At 35.5% G+C, this 20099-nt stretch overlaps 1 pseudogene; it reads left to right on the top strand.

Annotated features, from left to right (window-relative positions):
• The first annotated feature begins 5779 nt into the window (after positions 1–5779).
• On the top strand, positions 5780–5898 carry LOC131035508 (5S ribosomal RNA; annotated as a pseudogene).
• The last annotated feature ends 14201 nt before the right edge of the window (positions 5899–20099 follow it).

The raw sequence follows: 20099 nt of genomic DNA on the forward strand, positions 1-20099 counted from the left end.
AATGCCTTTAGCACATCAAGAGCCCTGTTCACAATCTAAGAAGGAACAAAATCTAACAATCTTTCCAAAGCCTTCAAAGCATCATCTATGTTGTCACAAATTAAACCCATCTTAACTTCAAATAACAACTCCCCACACCACCCATTATCCAATAAATCTTGACAAGAAAGAAAACCACCATAAGGGAAAGAACCCATATCAAACATGTAATTATCCAAAGTTGGCTCAATAATACCCAAATTATGAAATGAAGGAGCCAAAAATTTAGCTGCTAGAAGCAAAACCAATTCTTTATCCAATTTAACACATCATAACATATAGTGAGAGATCTAGACACAACTTTAGAGAAAGAGATATAAGCATGAGAACGCAGCCAACAATTCCCCACCACCCTACGAATTTCAGAATCCAATTCCGCCAAATGCAAAACAAAAACTCTAGCAAGTTTTTCAGAGCTATACCCATAATTATCTACTACTTCTGCCAATGGAGACTCAAAACAAATGTGATACCTAGATAATGGAGAAGACATGAATAGTAATTACCTCTTTTGCAGACCAGAACTTCAAAAAAACCCCACCGATGTAGATGAGAAGCAGAAAATAGAGACCAAATAAAATTACAGCCAACAAAACTATAGTCTCAAAAGCACCATAATTGAAAATAAATAGCCATTTCATAATAATCATAATAAAAACACCCTTGCAGAGCACTAAATGACCAACTCGTGTAAAAAATACTAAAAATTTTAAATGAAGGCACCCCAAACCATGATGTAAACATAAAATGGCGGTTGATAAAAACCAATTAATGCCAAATATCCAACGTTGTAGTGCCAACAACATACCTAAGCCACTTATAAAAGTACAATAAAAGGAACCCAGCATCATAGAAATCAAAAAATAATCCCAAATACATATGAAAAGATCCTGGCACATAAAGAAATGATAGCTCCCACCACTTACTTCAAACCAAAGCAATGTTACCAATCGTGCGAGCCAAAGATGACAAGACAAGCAGCATAAAATACTACGACAAGCCGCCACCCCCAAATTATTGCAGATACCCATCCATACTGCTTACGTCAGATGCAAACCATACCTCATAAATGATGGACTATGCCATCAGTTAAAATGTACATTGAACACCTCTACGTAGGCCGGCAAACATGACTACCTCCAATGAAAGGGGAAGGCGGGAAAAAACTACAAATTTCAAAATTCCAAGACCACAGAAGGAATTTCTTCAAAACATACCTCACGTAGATTAACATTACTATCAATGGCTAGATTAGCCAGGAAATCCACAATTTTATTCACTTCTCTATAACAGTGAGATATCAAAAAGGAATCAAAAAAGTCTAATTTTTGTAAAATGTGATCAATTATATACTGTAATCACCAACAATTCGACTTCTTCTTCATGACACATTGAATTATAACCATAGAATCACCTTCTGTTACTAAATCCTTAATTTTTAGAGATATTGCCAAATCCAAACCAAAAGATAAAGCATGAAATTCTGCAAAATTGTTAGTCTTAAAACCAATTGCATGACACTGAGCCTGAATAAATCTTGCCTTATGATCATAAATCACCATACCTACCCCAGCCCAACTAGGATTCCCACGAGAGGCTCCATCAAAATTCAATTTAAAATGTCCTTGTAGAGGAGGTTTCCAACTAGCCGAATTTCTCTTACATATAGCATAATTCTTTTTTTAAATCGATCCATGAGCAAGTAAAACCAACAACATCTTCGAGACCCTAGTTACCCTACTATCCCAATGTGAAAAAGAAGTAAGATTTTCCAGATTCTTATAAATATAAGACAATACAACTTCATAGATAGAAGATTCAATTCTTAATAAAACCTCATCCACAGGAGAGCTTGTTTTTTTGAAAATCCTGTTGTTCCGTTCTAACCAAATATTCCAAATCACAATAGATGGAGAAATAATCCAAAGACATGCATAAAAAGATGAAGCAAACAAGAGGGGCCAAGATCTGAAATGGGAAATGAGATCCTTACTAATAACAAAGGATAGATTTAACTTTTCAAACAACCAATGCCAACACTCATAAGCAAAATCACAATGAAGAAACAAGGGTAAAGAAGATTATAAGTTTTTGTTACAAAGAACACAAGGGAATACTGCAGTAATACCAAGCCTGTCCAATCTCATACTCGTAAGGACCCTGTCCCGAGCTGCCAACCAAGCAAAAGCACCAGCTTTTGGAAGACAAGGCACATGCCAGAACAACTTGTATGGCCAAGAAGATAGATTTTTAGCAACCATGAGAGAGTTGTATCCATCTCTAATTGTATATTTACCAAAGATATTCCTTGTCCAAATAAGTTCATCCTCAGAATCAGAAAGGATTTCCACTCTCTCTCCCAACATCTTCTCATATTCTGACTTCACATTTTGATCAACGTCTAAAAACTCAATAGACTTCCATCTAGCTATCTTAAGACTTCCACTAGACACAACCTCAAAATAATCTACCACAAAGACACCCCATAGGGAAGAAAGATTAGAAATTAGAGGAGACCAATCCCCGATGTTCACCAGAGGGGTGTGTCCATTCCATACTTCATCCCAAAATCTGGCCTTCCTACCATTATGGATAGCCCATGAAAGATGAGGCAAAATAATTGATCTACACTTACATAGAAAATTCCAAATAACAGAACCAGAAGGCAAACTTGAAACTTTAAAAATATACTCTCTTGGTCCATTATTTAAGTATTTAGCAAACATAAGTTGTGCCCAAAAAGAACTAGGTTTGTCATACAACTTCCAAACCAACTTAGCACCTAAGGCTAAATTCTGATTTTCCAGGCTCCTAATACCTGTACCCCCCAATTCCTTAGTAATTAATAAACTATTATTTATAAATTATTCTTGATTTTTAAATAATTATTTTATTTTATTTACAATTAAAATTTTTGCTTTTATTAATTATTATCTGCTTTCATTTTGGAATATGCCAAAATAAATGAGGTCAAGCCTTCCCATGTCCACCAAATTGAAAGCACCCATAAACCCTCTACTGGCCCTAATGTGCATGTGGTGTCGGATACCGAAATTGATAATGAGAAGGGGTCGGGCGAGATGGCCATGGATTGGTGTGACCTTCATGTGCTAGATGACAACCCAAAATACTGGCCCTTAGAGGAAGAGGGTCCCCCTAAGAAGGTCACTCTCAACACTAACAACAACAAAAAGTGTAAACCCCACCCTAGACTTGCAGCCAAAAAATACAAAACCCCTCCTTCCAAACCCTAAGAGATGGGCTATATTAGTTCTAAAAAGAAAAAGGTGGGGAAAGAAATGGAGATAAAAGGAAAAGGGGAAGATGATATTAAATTAGGTATTCCCCTCAATGTGGACCAAGTGGATCTTGGAGATAGAAAAAGTGATGAAGAAGATATTGATATGCTTCTAGCTAACTTGACCACTAGTCAAGAGAAGTGCTTCTGAGGGTGATTAGAAAAATTTTCCTCCTCAAATAGGGTATAAAAGATATTGTAGACATCTTTACTAAGAATCTGATGCCTAATAAAACCAATAAGCTCCTGAAAATGACCCAAAATTTGACTGAAGATGTGAAAGTTATGAAAACAGAGCATGAAGCTAGAACTGCCAATTTGGAGAGTGGTATGGATGAACTAAAGGGTAATCTTGTTGGATATTGATTGATATGTTGTCATTGATGTCAACATATGTGGGGATTGTTGGAAATTTTTCTTCTGTGTATTCTAGTGTTGCAGTTTGATTGGATGAGTTGGTTTAGCCTGTGTATTGTAGGTGAGCTGATGTGGTTTAAAGGGTTTCTTGTACATTGTTTGTAGATGGTTCATTCCCAATTGCATAGGTTTGCATGATGATTTGATCAATTTATGAGATCCAGTATTGGAATGTTATGTTGTTGTTTGTGTTATTCGGTATTCTAGTTTGTCCTCTGTATTGCTCCAGAATTTCTATATCTTTGGTTGCAGATGAGTGGAATGTGTTCTAGATGTTGACGTGTGTCCTTAGTTAGTTTGGGTCATGATTTAGATATCCACAAGAGAATCTTTCAAGTTGGCAGTCAGTTATATTGATATTCTTATGCTCTAGTAGATGATGATGATTCTAGTAATCTGAGTTGTTGTAGTTGTTGCGATGCAATTCACATTGCTTGTGAATGTGTCTAGATTATTCTCTATGCATATTGGTGGTCCGCATTGATTATTGAGTGCATTATTGAAGATTTTCCTTGTCCGGTGGTGTTCTTTGTGTTATGCGACATTCTTGGTGGTTGTAGCATGTTGCAAATGCTGGAGGCAAAATTATTAGAGGTATTTCATATTTGCGGTATTGATTTGGGTCTAGACTATGTCTTAGCTGACATTTTTTTGGTCTGTATGTATTGTTGTAGTGTGTGAGGATATTATTTTGTAATTTGTATTGAGGGTTTGGCTAATCTTGAAATACAAGTTGAAGGGTTTGTATAAATATGTGTAATAATCATTGAGAGTGATCATGCTATGTGTGAATATTGTATCAATCATTCAATAGCAGGGAAGTTGTACAAAGTTATGCGAAGAAGTGTGTTGCAGTGAAGAATTAACAGTGAGCTTAACTAGAACTATACTTTAAGCATATGAAGATGCTATTTTTCCAGTTCATGTAATTTGGATTGTAGTTTGAATGTTTTGGTAAGTCAATGAGACTTATTGTTAGGTAGTGAGTCTTCCCTTAAGGTTGTAGCCTTTCTAGGTATCTTATTTTTAGTAGTGAGCTCTAGGTAGTGTGTCTGAATGCATGTGCATTCTCATTGTAATATTCGCATTTACTAGACTAGCAGGGTATTATCTCATCATGGGTAGGTTCCCACCATGGTTTTTCCTTTAACCAAGTTTTCTATGTCAAAAATATTGGTGTTATGTGTGTTATTGATGTGGTGTTGTTTAATGCTTTAACGGTTCATTATCCAATCTGAATTATGGTTTAAGTTGTAGTAGTTTTTGGTGCAAACTGATTCGCCCACCCTCTTAGTTTGTTGCATTGTTGCCAACAATTGGTATCCAAGATAGATCTTCTAGAAGAAGATTGACCGCTTGAGGAGATCTGAGATGGAAACCTTTGCTTTCAAGAAGGATAATTTGAGATTTGATGGAACCAACTACACTCTTTGGAAGAGTTGGATGCAAGTTCATTTGAGATGCATTGGAGAAGATTATTGGAAGATTACTAAGAATGTATATAATGTTCCACAAAATAGTCCTACTACTCTAGATGATATAAAGGAACAAAAATACAATATTAGAGCCAAGCAAGCATTGATAAGTGCCTTGTCAGATTTTGAGATGACTAATACGATGGACTTAGAGACCACTCATGAGATCTGGGTAAAATTAGAGACCATGCATGAAGGTGATATCCATGTGAATATTGGTAAGTTGCATAGCTTGAAATAGATGTTGGTAACAAAAATGAAGGAAAATTGAGAGGGGGGTCGGGGTCGTGCACCATGATGTACTCGAGGCACAACTTGGCCAGTGCGTGCTTGGCCAGGGTGGGTGCACACACAACATTCAGTCCAGCTGCACGCAACTTGGAAAGGTGCACACAAGACCTGGGTAGGGTGCACTCGAGGCAAATTAGATGTCCTTGGATAGGGAGGGTGCACACCTTGGTTGGGGTGGGTGTGCATCATGGGCGAGATGCCCAGGGTGGATGCACACATGGGTAAGGATCTAGTAAGTACATGATTGAATGCTCATAACAAGTGTGATCATACTAGCGTTAGTGCATTGGATCCCATCAAAACTCCGTAGTTAAGCACACTTGGATCGGAGTAGTACCGGGATGGGTAATCTCCTGGGAAGTCTCAGTGTTGCACCCTCTTTAGTCTTGGTTGGTCGTCACAATATTATTTGCATTAATATTTTTCATGTTGGATTTCTCATCGAGGATACACCGCATGCTCCCTGAATGTGCACCGGGGAACACTGGGGGTGCGATGAGAAAACGAGGCCACACACCAAGGTGTGCGGGTACTGTGTGTGTGGGTGCACTAGGGAAACATGGAGCATGCACTCAAGGCACCCCAAACATGCACTAGGATGCACCTCACCCACGTGGTTGCGCACCTTGGTGTGCCTGAGGTGATGTGCATGCATCAGGGTGCACTCGGGGCACAACCTAGCCAATGCATGCTTAACCAGGATGGGTGCACACCTGACACTCAGTCCAAGTGCACGCAACTTGGAAAGGTGGATGCGTGACCTAGGTAGGGTGCACCCAAGGCAAACCCAACACCCTTGGATAGGGAGGGTGGGCACCTTGGCCAGTCAGTCAGTTTGGTGTGGATACATATTGCAAAGAGTATTATGTGTTAGAGATATGGTTGTTGAAAAACAAGTATTTTGTGTACTATATGCGAAAAGGTTGTAGTTGTGTGCAAATCAAGTATAGAAAATTTATGAGACAACTTATGTACTTCAAGGGAACTATAATCTATGCATATGTTAGATGCAACTACAATAGTTCAATTTTGTATACATTATAATCTGGTTGTAAGCCCCTTTTTGTATTTTGGACAATGAGTCCAATTGGCAGTGAGCCAATCTAGCAGTGAGCCACAACCTGTACTATGTAACCAATTACATATTACACTATTCCTGAGAGAATTTATTTTTTTGGTAAATTGTGGTAAATGTGTGGGAATGAGCTATATTATTTTCCTTGTATGTTAATATTTAAAAATTTTCTTCAAATTTACTAGTTTTGGCACAAGGGCAAGATTGATATTATTTTTATCTCTCTAATTGTATATATTTTTACCAATAGTATCACTATAAGGCTTCTATTGAGAACTTTATTATGTGTGGGGCAATAAAATCATGTATGAGATAGATTATTATTATTAAATGGTTGTTTTATTTAATTTAATCTCAAAGAGATTTTATAAATTTAATTTGAGGAATAACTACCTTAATTTGTAAACATACCTTGTGTATAAGAATTTATTGACCAAATTATAAATGCAAGTATTGGTGTTTACTTAGTAGTGATTCATACTCTATAAATGAAAGAATTAATAAAGGAATAAGAGAGTAGCAATGTTTCCCTTATAGGCCCACATCAATTTATTTTTACTAGGAAATTAAATTCAACAATTTCTTATGCTGGAATGAAATAACAGTTTTGACAATTGAGAAACACTAGCTCTAGTTTGTGTTGCTTTTGATTTAATTATTTGAACATCTCATTCAAAATATAGATAAAGTAAAGGTGAATGAGGATCACTTATGTTGTTTGTTGGAAACAAGGAACACTAAGAAGGGGGGTGAACCAGTGTTCTGCAATTTTTAACATTCTTAATCTGTCCTTTAAACCACTTAATGCAAATGAATAAAAGTAGAGTGAAGAAACACAAAGGAAATAACCACAACACCATAACACCAGGATTTTTACATGGAAACTTGGTTAAGGGAAATGCCACGATAGCATTGAAACCACAATATCAGTATACCTTGTTAGAAATATAATAATATTACACGAGGGGAATGCACATGCATTCAGGAAAACTTCCTATAACTCACTGCTCAAGTTACAAGAAGGGATACGAGCCTTGGGAATGTTCACTGCCTTACAAAGATCGAACAATAATCTGGATTACATGAACTATGAAAATAACATCACCACATGCCTAGTTACAGTTTCGGTTAAGTACAGTCTAATCTGCTCTACCACACACTTCTCTTCACACTTCTGAAAGATCAAAAGACTTGTTCGAACACTTACTCGATCACACACTCGCAAATACCACACGGATACATCTCACAAATGAATATTGTGTGCATTTATACAAACCCTTAATCTATATTTCAAGTTCGACTAAACCCTCATTACAAATTTAAAAATAATAACCTCACACGCTACAACAATACATGCGGACCGAGAAGACACATATTGTTAACTAATTATTGAGAGATAGAAAAGTAACGATGGGTGGGAAAGGGAGCATAGGAGGAAGTGGCTAGGGGAGGGTTTCACTAACAAATGATTTTGGTGCTGCTGATGAGGATGATGATGGCGATGGGGGTTGTTTTGTTTCTCACACTTAATGGGTATTGGCTTCCTCTTGGGTTCCTGTGGGCTAGGTTTTGGGTGGATGAATCTCCCTCTTCTGGTGGTTTTTGTGGGTGTCATCCCCTGTTCGGGCTTTCCACTTGGGTTGGTTTACATGAACCCATTTCTTGTTCTAGAGTTTTCTCTTTTGGTAAGAGCTTTGCAGGGGCTTTGGTTCCACGCCCTATTGGAGGGTGGTTTGAGGTTGGTGGTCTTTTCTAGTTTCTTTCCTTGTTTGCTTTCTCATGGGTTGTCTACTAAGCAGTCTATTGAGGTGACTGCAACTTCTATTGAGGTGGAGTTGGACTTGGTTATTTTTCTTGTGAGTAGTTGTAGGGAAATTTTTTGGTTGGTTGCTTCCCTTTGGCATTCTCTTTCGTCTTTTATTGTTATGGTTCTGGGAGCCATGCTAAAACCTAGTGTTTCTAGTTTAGGGAGCTGGTTAAATCCCTATGGGATAGATTTTAGTAATTTTGGGAGATATATTGTAGCCCATGTTTCTTTGGTTCAGAATAAGGTTAAGGGAGCCTATATAAAACCCTTTTTGTCTCTTGTTTTGGGTTTTGTTCTTCCTCATGTGCCTCATGCTTATCTTGGACCCTATTTTCTTAAGGGTTATTCTGACCTTCTTCGTGGCTCCATGGCTCGGTGCTTTATGATTTATTGGTTGCATCTTGAGGCTTCTCCAACATTTTTTATTGAGGTGGTCCTGTATTCTATGGAGGGGGAGATGGATGTGGTTGGAGGTGCTTTATCTTCTATCAAGGTGGAGTCAGATGTTGTTGGTTATGCCTAGAGGATTCACATGTTTGATTATTTTGGTAGTGAAGGTTTTGGGTGATTTTTTAAAGCCCTATCTAGTTGTGGGAGCCCTATAAAACCCACTCTCAAGGTTGAGGGAGCCTGGAAAAACCCTATGTATTTTTCTCTTTTCAGGGCTAGGTTGGATGCTGGCAATTTTCAAGGGCCCAGTTTGGCCAGTCTCTATTTTTGGTTAGGTGAAGGTTTTGTTGATGTTCTCCTAATGTTTATGCTACAGGCTAAGGGTTCCTAGGAAAAACCTATTGATTGGCTGAGGGTGCCAGACAAATCATTGTTCTCTATCTCTGAGATCTAGTTGTTTTTAGATTTGTTAATTTGGTCAGTGTGATTTGTAGTGTTTGATCCTTTTTTTCTAGCTATTGATTGGCTTAGTGATGGTTGCTAGGTATGCTTGATCTTTCTGTCTACAGTGTCCCATTGTTGGTTCTGGATCCGTGAAAATTCAAGGGTTTCGGGTCCCTTTAAAACCTTATGTACCGGGTTTCTAGTCCCCTCAAAACCTATTTATCCTAATAAAAAACAATACATGCAAACCAAAATAATGTCTACTAAGACATAGTCTAGACCCAAATCAATACCGCAAACATGCAACACCTCCAACAATTACACCTTGATCATCCACAACACACTACAATCATTATGAATGTCACATAACATGAAGAACACCACCAGATCAAGAAAATGATCAATAACGTCCACAACGATTAATGTGAACCATCAACTCAAATAGAACATTATCTAGAAACATCCACAAGAAATGTGAATCACACCAGAAACAACCACACCATCAAAACTTACTAGAATCTCCATCATCATTATACCGAACCTCAAGAACATCAACTCAACTAACTAATAAACTAAAAGATTCACTTGCATACTTCCAAATAATGAACCATATAATTTGAGGACACACCATAACATCCCAAATACTCTACCAAATATAAAAACCAATATAATTCAATTTTGAAGAAATGCGGAACAGAATCCAAAATACCGAATAACACGAACAACTAAAAATTAACCACAATACCAGATATCACAACTCAATCAAAACATCATGTGGATCTCTAAAACTTATATTGAACCAACTATAGATAATTATCTCCAAACCCATTAAACCACAACAACTCATATGCAACACATTGAGCAAACCAACTTATCCAAAATGGTCCTACAATACTAGAATACAAAAGAATATGTTGACATCAATGACAAAACATTATTCCAGCAAACTTATCAGCAATATCCAACATTTTTTTCCATACCTCCTCACAAAAATAAAGTTTATGATAGAATAGTGTGCAATTTTTTTACAAAGTAATAGCCTTGTATTTTATTCAGAACTTATTACACTATAAAATAACATACTACAAACTCAAGGTACCCACAAAATAGATGGAAAGTGTTCTTATTTGAATCAATCTATATCTGATGCATCATTATTCAATCTATTAAGTAGGTGCTTCTCCATGGTGTTGTAATATTCTTGATATTTTTGTTAGGTCTAATAGTTAAAATTAATTCTATATGCACAATGATATTTCAATAATGTCAATGTGTTAAAATAATTAGAATTAAGGTGCATTATTGATGGATCTGAACACCTTCAACCTATTTTTATTAAGGGATTTTAGATTCGATGTATAAGGAGATATTTTATGTCATATTTAAAAAATCGAGTTGTATTATTTTGAATAAAGTCCATTTTCACTAGTCATTAATTATCATGTAAAAATGTAAAAATCTTTTAAAAATGTTAATAAAAAAAATTGTCTAAATTTCAATTAGATGCACTATCACTTGTATGCAACATCCATATTGTTAGGTAGGATTCTAAAATTGAGCTCCAATGTTAAATTTACTAAGTAGGAAATAAAAATTGATGAAAGAGGCATATAAGGTTCTAGGACATTTGATGAACTAAAATCAACCAATGGTGATGAGTCTGAAAAATTATTTTAGTGACAAAAGTAATTGTGCCAAACTTAGTAAAGCCAATATAAGTTTCTAGACTGTAGTGATAATTGTCCTGTATCAATTATAATCAGAGTGGAATTAGTTTATAATGACTATTTGATACATGAAAATAAAGACTTGTTATCAAACTTTTTATGTTGTTATTGGATGCACAATTATCTCCAATCATAATTGTTGATTGTTTGTCATTGTATGTGTTTTTCCCAAACAATATTTGTTGGATGATTATGATTGGATATTTTTGTATAGACCAATACTTGAACATTATGATAAGAATTGTGTGTCCTTGTTCATAAATCTTATGTTGGAAAGAAGTGTTTTTCCTTATCCAAATTGTTGTATGATCTTGGATGGAAGTTTTCCACTATCATTTTTTTGTGATTATATGTGTATGTCCCTAATCTTACCTTATTATTTTGATGAACTATTGAAGATAGTAGTTAAGTAATATGTTAGTTTACATTTCCCAATTTGGAAAATGATGTAAAAGGGGACATTAGGAGTATTGCTTCATTCATATGGCTAGGTTTTAGCATGTGTAAGTTTATTGCAAATTTACTTAGTAAATTGTGATTGTTTATTATGAGGGGTTATAGGAGCTCTTCTATAATATAGGAGGTGTGAATGCTATACATACAAATGATTTATTAATGAGAAATAATTAAATGTACCAAATTATTATGAAATCTCATGGTATGAAGTACTTTCCAACCACGCCCAAGTAACATTACAAATATTTAGCATTTTTTTACAAGGATTTAGGGTTGAATATTTAGAGTTAAGTTTAATAACATTTGGAAATATAAAATTTCTATTAAAATTCATATACATATACATAAAATTTTAAAAATCAATATGATATTTATTTAGTAATCAATTCTATACAAGATAAATATAATATATTCTTAGTGATAAATGGTATACTCTATCAAATAGTGGGTGTAGACAACTACAATAAACCACATCCTAATGAAACATCTAAAATCACTATTTTAACCACATTTGACACCATGATAGACCTATTGTAGCCACACTCATAGCATTTTAGCACCAATTAAATAAACGATTTATATTTAATTAATTAACTAATACATATCCTCTAGCATTCCCTCTATCATCCAATTATTTAACTAAATTATATATATTTAATTGAAGTACCATCCTACATCTACTTTTACTAATTGATTAATCATTAAATAATCTAACTAAATTATTGTAATGTTTTAAATCCTAGTCTAATACCGTACTAATGGGACAATCATGTCACACACAAAATTTCAAATAAAAATAAATATAGGTCATAGATCCAAAGTGTTAGGGTTCCCACAGATACTGAGAGGGGGGGGGGGGGGGGTGAATCAGTATCTGACCAGTATTAGAATTACTTAACTTAAAACATGCAGAATATAATATAACAGTGTACCGGTATGCAAGAAATAATGCAATAAATAGAATCAAGAACATCCACATGAAAAGTACACCATAAAACAGGATTTTAACAAGGAAACCCGGTGTGGGAAAAACCTCGGTGGGATTTGTGACCCACAATATTCACTCACTGGCCAATAAGAGAATATTACTTACAATAGGGGCCTGCACATGCAAGAAGGCCAACTGCCTAGAGCTCACTGCTCAATGGGAAGTCACACTGACTTACAAATAAGGATTATACTAATCCAATAACTTGTACTACTTTACAATAGCATCTTCAATGCCAAATTCAGTATTGGTTCCTGCTCTGTTCTTTACATATACCTTTTGACCTATATTTCGCACATTAGGTCTGCCTAATAGTTTCCTTTTTCTTTTTACATCACTTATACAAATGTCTACAATGATCTCCTTTATATATAAGAGTCATTTTACAATTTTCCAAGTCGGCTTACAATAATAAACAAAATATTATATAACAAAAATCTTGTCGCCCTTTGTGCCAGTATACTTCTTTTCTTCTATGTTGGTGTCGGTGTCTTGAGTGCCGGTGTAGAGTGTGATTTGCTGATGCCGGTATAATGTCTTTGTCGGTGCCATAGGATTGCAAGGTTGCCATCAATGACAAAACCTTCAATCACATACAATGTCTCATTGGAGTGTGCATATGCCAACAATCTCCCCCTTTGGCATTGATGGCAACACTCATGAGAAATTTCAAAAAGTATCCAAAAATGTGTAGTCCAAAAATGTTACAGTCCAAAAATGTTACCAAAAATGTGAGAGCTCCCCCTGAGCATATGATTCCTGTGTTTTGAATTTTCTCATCCCACTACTCCCCCTTTGGCATCAATGACAAAGGTTGTCAAGATGTCAATAGAGTTTGTAGTTTCAACTATCCATAACCTCAACCTTGTAGCTGGGTAGTTATAATTTGAAAAAGATCTCCCAAAATCAAGTTTATACTATCCATAAACTTCTTACTATCCTTTATTGTTGTATCAATTCTCTTCATTATACCGGAGAGATGCTGCAAATGCTCTGTCGGTGTTTCGCTTCCCTGTATTAACGCCTCAGAAATTTCCTTCGGCAGAGATGCTAGATAGTCCAATCTTGGACTTAGTTTAGATCTCAAATGTTTTGCCTTATTTATTATTCTTTCTTTCTCTCTTTCCAATTTGAGTAGTTCTTCCTCAAAATTTTCTATCTTATCTTCAAAAACTGATAGTGTATCAGGTGAGTTAACAAAGCTATCTGCAAGTTTATTTATCTCATCCTATACCTTGCTCATTTTCTTGTCAATATCTACAGTCAAAAAGTTTGTTTTATAGGTATCTTTATATAGATTTTTGTATTCTTTCAACAAATTACATAGTTCTGGTAGAAGTGTGTCAAAATCTCTATTACACTTCTTTATTTCCTCATCAAAGAATTTCTGTTTTTCAATTTCTACCTTATCCTTCACTAACTCTTCCTTTATTTTCTCAATGTTTTCTGAGATATATTTACACAATGTATCCAATTGTCCTAAAGAATCTTTGTTATCTATATTATAGTTGGGAGCTATTACCTTCAAAATTGGTATGGAATCATCAATTGCTTTGTAAGCTTGTGAGTTGCAGTCGATTATTTTCTTGATAGAATCTAATAGCACCTCAGTCACATTTGTTGATTTGTATGCTGATGATGATCCAACAATCTGAGTACCGGTGGAAGTAAACAAGCTTGTATTGACCTCTGGTAGGTCAGTTTGTGTCTGCATTTCTTTAAGCACTGGTTTTCCTACTTCACTAGTTACCGGTGGCACTGTTTCCTTATGTACCTGTTCCGGTTGATGTTTATCCGGAGCCTTTAGCTCTGTTTGTTTCTTTGTATGTTGTATTGCCTTAGTCTATGACTCAGTCTCTGCCTTTATCTCTTTATCTTCTGTCGGTTTCTCTATTTCCCCTGCTACCAGAGGCTCATTAGCCATATCTGACTTATCAGTTGTATCTTTGTCTACTACTATGTTGATCTTCTGAGTATCAACATCCACAGTGTATAGGAATTCAGAATTAGGATTATTATCCTCTACATCCATACTTTCAGCTACCGGTTGATCTTCAGCAGTTGTTGTTTTCACTGGTGGAGTATTTAAAGAAGGTGGGGGTAAGTTGTCTTTAACTTTGATGCTTGGTGGTCCACCAACTTTTCCTTTCCCTTTGTCTCTGTCTTTCTGATAAACCTTTATAGGTTTGGGATTCCTGTACTCTTCTTGTTTTTCTTTCTCAACCAGGAATATATCCATCCATATTTTGTTTCCTCTGTCACCTCATTAACTCTTCCTGCCATTAGTGAAATATGCCGGTGTGCAGTAGAGAATACTAACCGGTTGGCCTTTGCAATCAGATCATCAATTTCTTGTGGAGAGTTTACCAGATATACAGCAAGTAATTTCTCAATTTTTATTTTCTTATCCAATTCCATCACTGCCTATCTTCTTGCCTCAAGTCTTTTGAATAATTCATCAGGAATTTCATTAACTACTTCCATCAAAAATTTCTTGTACATATCTATGTGCAATATAACACTGTTTTCAACTTGCTCTTTTTCATCGGCTGTTAGAGTGTCATATATTTTCTCTATGTTCTTTAGTTTACCTTCCTCTATGATTTCATTCAGTAGTATATCAAGAGGGGCCAAATCTCTATTTGTCCTCTTCTTCTTCTTGGGTGTCAGTTTCTTCTTTGGTGTGGCCTTTCTTACCGAAGAACTCACTGCTTGTTGCTTTTGCCTTGTCCTCCTAGGTGAAGGTGTGGTTGTCGGTGAGGGATCTCTTTTCCTTACAACTCTTTTAAAAGTTGCAGGCATGTCAGTTCCTGAAGAAGTACCTACCGGTGATAGGTGAGTTTCAAGCTGTAGAGCTGTTAACTCATCCTCTATTATGCCAGTTTTCTTCAATACATCTTCCTTAATGGCTTTTGCTTATCTGGACCCTTTCCTTACAACTGCCTCAACCTTTTTCACCCTTTTCTTTGATTGAATTTGTCTTTCAATGGTTTTAGCACTACCAAATACTTCTTCTTTTGGTTCTTTGGGGGCTTCCAGAAGTGCTTTAGCATATGTTTCAACTATGTGATCATCTATTTCATATCCCATCATAGTTACCCAAACTATCCTTAAGATGACCGCTTCCATCCAGATTTCATCTCTCTTAATGACAAAACATATATCATCTTTGTATTTGTCTACAATTTTCTAAGATAACCTTACTCTTTTCTTCATTTTGGTCTTTAATGCTTGGAAAAAGTCATTAATATTGTTTTCCTTGTTCTCACCCATGTTATTGAATAGTTCAGTCAGTTCTTTTCCTACCAGTATGTCATATCCAAGTTCTTTGTAACCTATACTAGGAACCTATTTTGTTATGTGTAGCATTAGGCATACTAACAGATTTCCAAATCTGAAAGTTCCTTTCTTGTCCTTCTTGATCTTTCCAAGGTTGTCAATTAGTTCATCCTTTAACCACTCACATATGTCAATTTTTGCATTATCTGTTACCATATCATAAGCACTCTTAATGCATAAACTTGAAAATGAATTAAGTCTATTAGCATGAGTAGCTTTGTAACCTAATATCATACTGATGAATCTCACATTGATATCTATTATATCATTAACCCTTAGAGACCTCTTGTCAAATGTTGCACCAGTTAGGTTTATAACTAGGTCATTGGAGACCTTCTTGGTTTTATCTGGTCTCTTACCGGTGGTCGGTAACCCTGTGATGGCTTTCACAGCTTCCTTGGTGATCTTATGGATTGCATCTAACCAACAAAACTCTCCATGTACCCTGCTTAAAACTATCCTAACCACATCCTTTGCAAATTCAGGAATGCTAAGGATCTCTATAAATCCTAGGGTCTCAATGATTTTGTGTTCATCCTTTACATTGTCGGTATTATCACATATCACAGTTTTATATATGGTTTTAATTTCCTCATCTCCTAACTCTTCAATGTTGCAGTGGATGTACATTCTGGGGTCTTCAGCATATACAACTCCCTTAGGAATTTGATAAAAAGAACCTAAGGGATCATCCTTTTTTTCTATCTCGGGAACTAACTGAAATACGGGCCTAGGTCTTTTTATTACTTTAACAATAGTAGGGTTTTCTATGTATTCAATTGCAGAGGTGGATGCCATGATTAAATACCTTTTACTGCCTTGGATGGATGATTGTTTGGAGTGTGCTTGCTTCTTTCTTGAAATGCCTTAGCTCGGAGTCTTCACACTCTCTGAAAATTTGAAATCTCGGTGAAATGAAATGGAGCCAAAACCTTAACTTTATAGTGTCTTTTCACCATCTACCACATTAATTGCATGTCGGTTAAGTATTTACTTAACATTGTTTGCCGGTAATAAGTAATTTTCAACTTCTTATCTCTAACCGAGGGAATAATTAGCACATGTATCAATAGATTGCCAAACCCTCAAGGAAATTTTCTTCAATTAGATGAAGAACTTCCTACCGGTGGAGCACTGCTCTGTCCTTCCGGTGAAGCATTGATTGGTTCTACCAGTGGAGGAGTATTCCCAATATTTAGATCAGCTTTTCTAATCCATTGTTTTGAGAATTCATGCTTAACCTCTTCAAGTTTTTCTTTACCTTTTAAGCTAGCACTTTTGTTGTCTACTGGTGTTCCTTTACTTCTATAGAATTTAGCAATATGCCCAATCTTGTTACATGCATAACAAGTTACATTATTCTTTTGAATAGCTTTCCCATAACCTATGTCGGTTTGTGTTCTGCATTGATTTGATAAATGTCCAAATCTTCCACAAACATAACATCTCACATTCATTCTGCAGTTTTCAGAGTTGTGACCTACTTTGTTGCATTTAGAACATTGACCGGTGGGTGTGTTGATATTTTGATAATTTCTAGATCTACATTCATTTTCTCTATGACCGTACTTATTACAGTTAAAGCATTTTCCATTGAATTTATAAGCATTAGGTTGTCTTACCGGTTTGCTATGATCCTGAGTATTTGTAGTATCGGAACTTTCACCAACTTCAAAGCCAATTCCAGAAGTGTCACCTTTAGTTTTTTGATTCTTCAGCAAGGTGCCAAGTTCCTCTGAGCTTTTCTTGAATTTTTCTTTGTGTTGATTTGCAGTTTCCAGTTCTCTTTCCAAGATTTCTTTTTGTCTCATCAGTTCATTTGAGTCATTTTGAGTATGCATCAGATCTGTCTTCAACATGTCATTTTCATAGCTAAGTCTTGTATTCTCATTTGCTGCATCACTTAGTCTTCTGGTCAATTCTTCTTCATTCTTCTTCCTGTCCTCAATCTCTTTGCAAAATCTCATAGTCATATCTTGCATTTCATTTTTTGTTGTCATGATCTCTTGTTTCAACTTGCTTATCATATCATTAAGTGATTCCTTTTCATCATTCTCATTTTGCAATTTTTCACAAAGTTCTCTTCTCTTATTTCTTGCAACAGTAAAATTTTATTGAAGTGCCTGAATAATATCCCGAGCTGCCCTTAAATCATCTTCTAGTTTGATATTTTTCAATTTTTCTGCATCATAGTCTATAAGAGCTCCTTCAAGTTGCTTCATCAGATTTTCTATCTTTACTAGTGTCAAGATCTTCCTCAAGCTGTTAGGCTTCTGAAAATAGAGGACCAAGCTCTGATACCAATTGTTAGGGGTCCCATAGATACTGAGAGGGGGGGGGGGTGAATCAGTATCTGACTGGTATTAGAATTCCTTAACTTAAAACATGCAGAACATAATATAACAGTGTACCGGTATGCAAGAAATAATGCAATAAACAGAATCAAGAACATCCACATGAAAAGTACACCATAACACAGGATTTTAATGAGGAAACCCGGTGTGGGAAAAACCTCGGTGGGATTTGTGACCCACAATATTCACTCATTGGCCAATAAGAGAATATTACTTACAATAGGGGCTTGCACATGCAGGAAGGCCAACTACCTAGAGCAAACTGCTCAATGGGAAGTCACACTAACTTACAAATAAGGATTATACTAATCCAATAACTTGTATTGCTTTACAATAGCATCTTGAATGCTAGATTCAGTACCGGTTCCTTCTTTGTTCTTTACATATACCTTTTGACCTATATTTCGCACATTAGGTCTGCCTAATATTTTCCTTTTTCTATTTACATCACTTATACAAATGTCTACAATGATCTCCTTTATATATAAGAGTCATTTTACAATTTGCCAAGTTAGCTTACAATAATAAACAAAATATTATATAACAAAAATCTTGTCGGCCTCTATGCCGGTATACTTCTTTTCTTTTGTGCCAGTGCCAGTGTCCTGAGTGCCAGTGTAGAGTGTGATCTTCTAATGCCGGTATAATGTCTTTGTTGGTGCCATAGGATTGCAAGGTTGCCATCAATGACAAAACCTTCAATCACATACAATGTCTCATTAGAGTGTGCATATGCCAACACAAAGTAAAGTCAACACTCAATAAAGTAGCCATCAAAATCATCCAAACTAACCCTAGCTACCCATCTCCAACTACCTTAATTCCAAATTCAAAATAACTTTTAATCTCAACCATTCATCTAATCAAATTAATTATAACTCTTCATCCAACAATCTCTAGCAATAAATCCCTACGCCATCTCAAATTTACATTCAAATATCCTCTCATGGAATCTTAGCCCTCCATTTTAAAGCAATTTCAACCCTCCATCTATTAACTTTAAATTTGTGAATCAAACAATTATTAAGACTTCTTTTGAAATAAGATTTGATGGAACAAGGATATTCTACAAAATTACTCAACCATATTCAATGTCAATCATCAACCAATCACATGGAGCACAATGGTTGAGTCATAAATATTTTTGTAGTAACAAGTGCTTTGTTTTTGTCACTATTTATAGTTATTTTGTTCTATCAAAGGTGTGTACATGATATAGAGTATGATGTATTCTTCATGCTTGATTCTTATTGATTTATCTTATAAATTAGTGTTAAGAGTAGGTGTTCATTTTATAATTTTTTGTTAAATCTTGAAATCTTCACTTTTATACTTTTAACTAAACTTCTTGTTACAACGTGTTGTATGATGAGTCATACCTCCAATCCTAAATTATAGATAAATAAAACATCATCTCATCTATCATTTTCTGATATAATTCCCTATAAATACTACATAATAACAAAATCGACTATCCAACTAAACACGCCTCTTCCAAAGTCTAGTGAATGCTATGAACATATTCAAAAATGAAATGTGTGATTTGAGCTATTAAAGAAAATATCTTATTGACTGCATACTTTTATAGTCATGAAGACCCGTAATCTTCCCATCGCATTTATTGATGACATGATCGATAGTCGAGTTCCTATAATGTTCCCACCATATTTATTGATGACATGATGGATCACAATGATTGAGTCCAAAATATTTGTGTAGTAAAAAGTTCTTTGTTTTTGTCACTATTTATAGTTATTTTCTTCTATCAAAGGTGTGTACCTGATATAGAGTATGAAGTGTGTTTGATACTTGATTCTTATTGATTTACCTTATATTTTAGTGTCTTTTATTAAGGATTAAAAAGGTTTTGAGGGGGATCTGGAACCCACAATACAACGCAGCCAAGAAAGATAAACTTAGAAAATCAACAACCCAACCTCAACCATGACAGAAAGGCCAACACCTATCTCATGCACAAGGGTTTTAACTAGGCTCCCTT

This window comes from Cryptomeria japonica, chromosome 10 (assembly GCF_030272615.1).
Source record: "Cryptomeria japonica chromosome 10, Sugi_1.0, whole genome shotgun sequence".
In the NCBI taxonomy this organism is placed as follows: domain Eukaryota; kingdom Viridiplantae; phylum Streptophyta; class Pinopsida; order Cupressales; family Cupressaceae; genus Cryptomeria; species Cryptomeria japonica.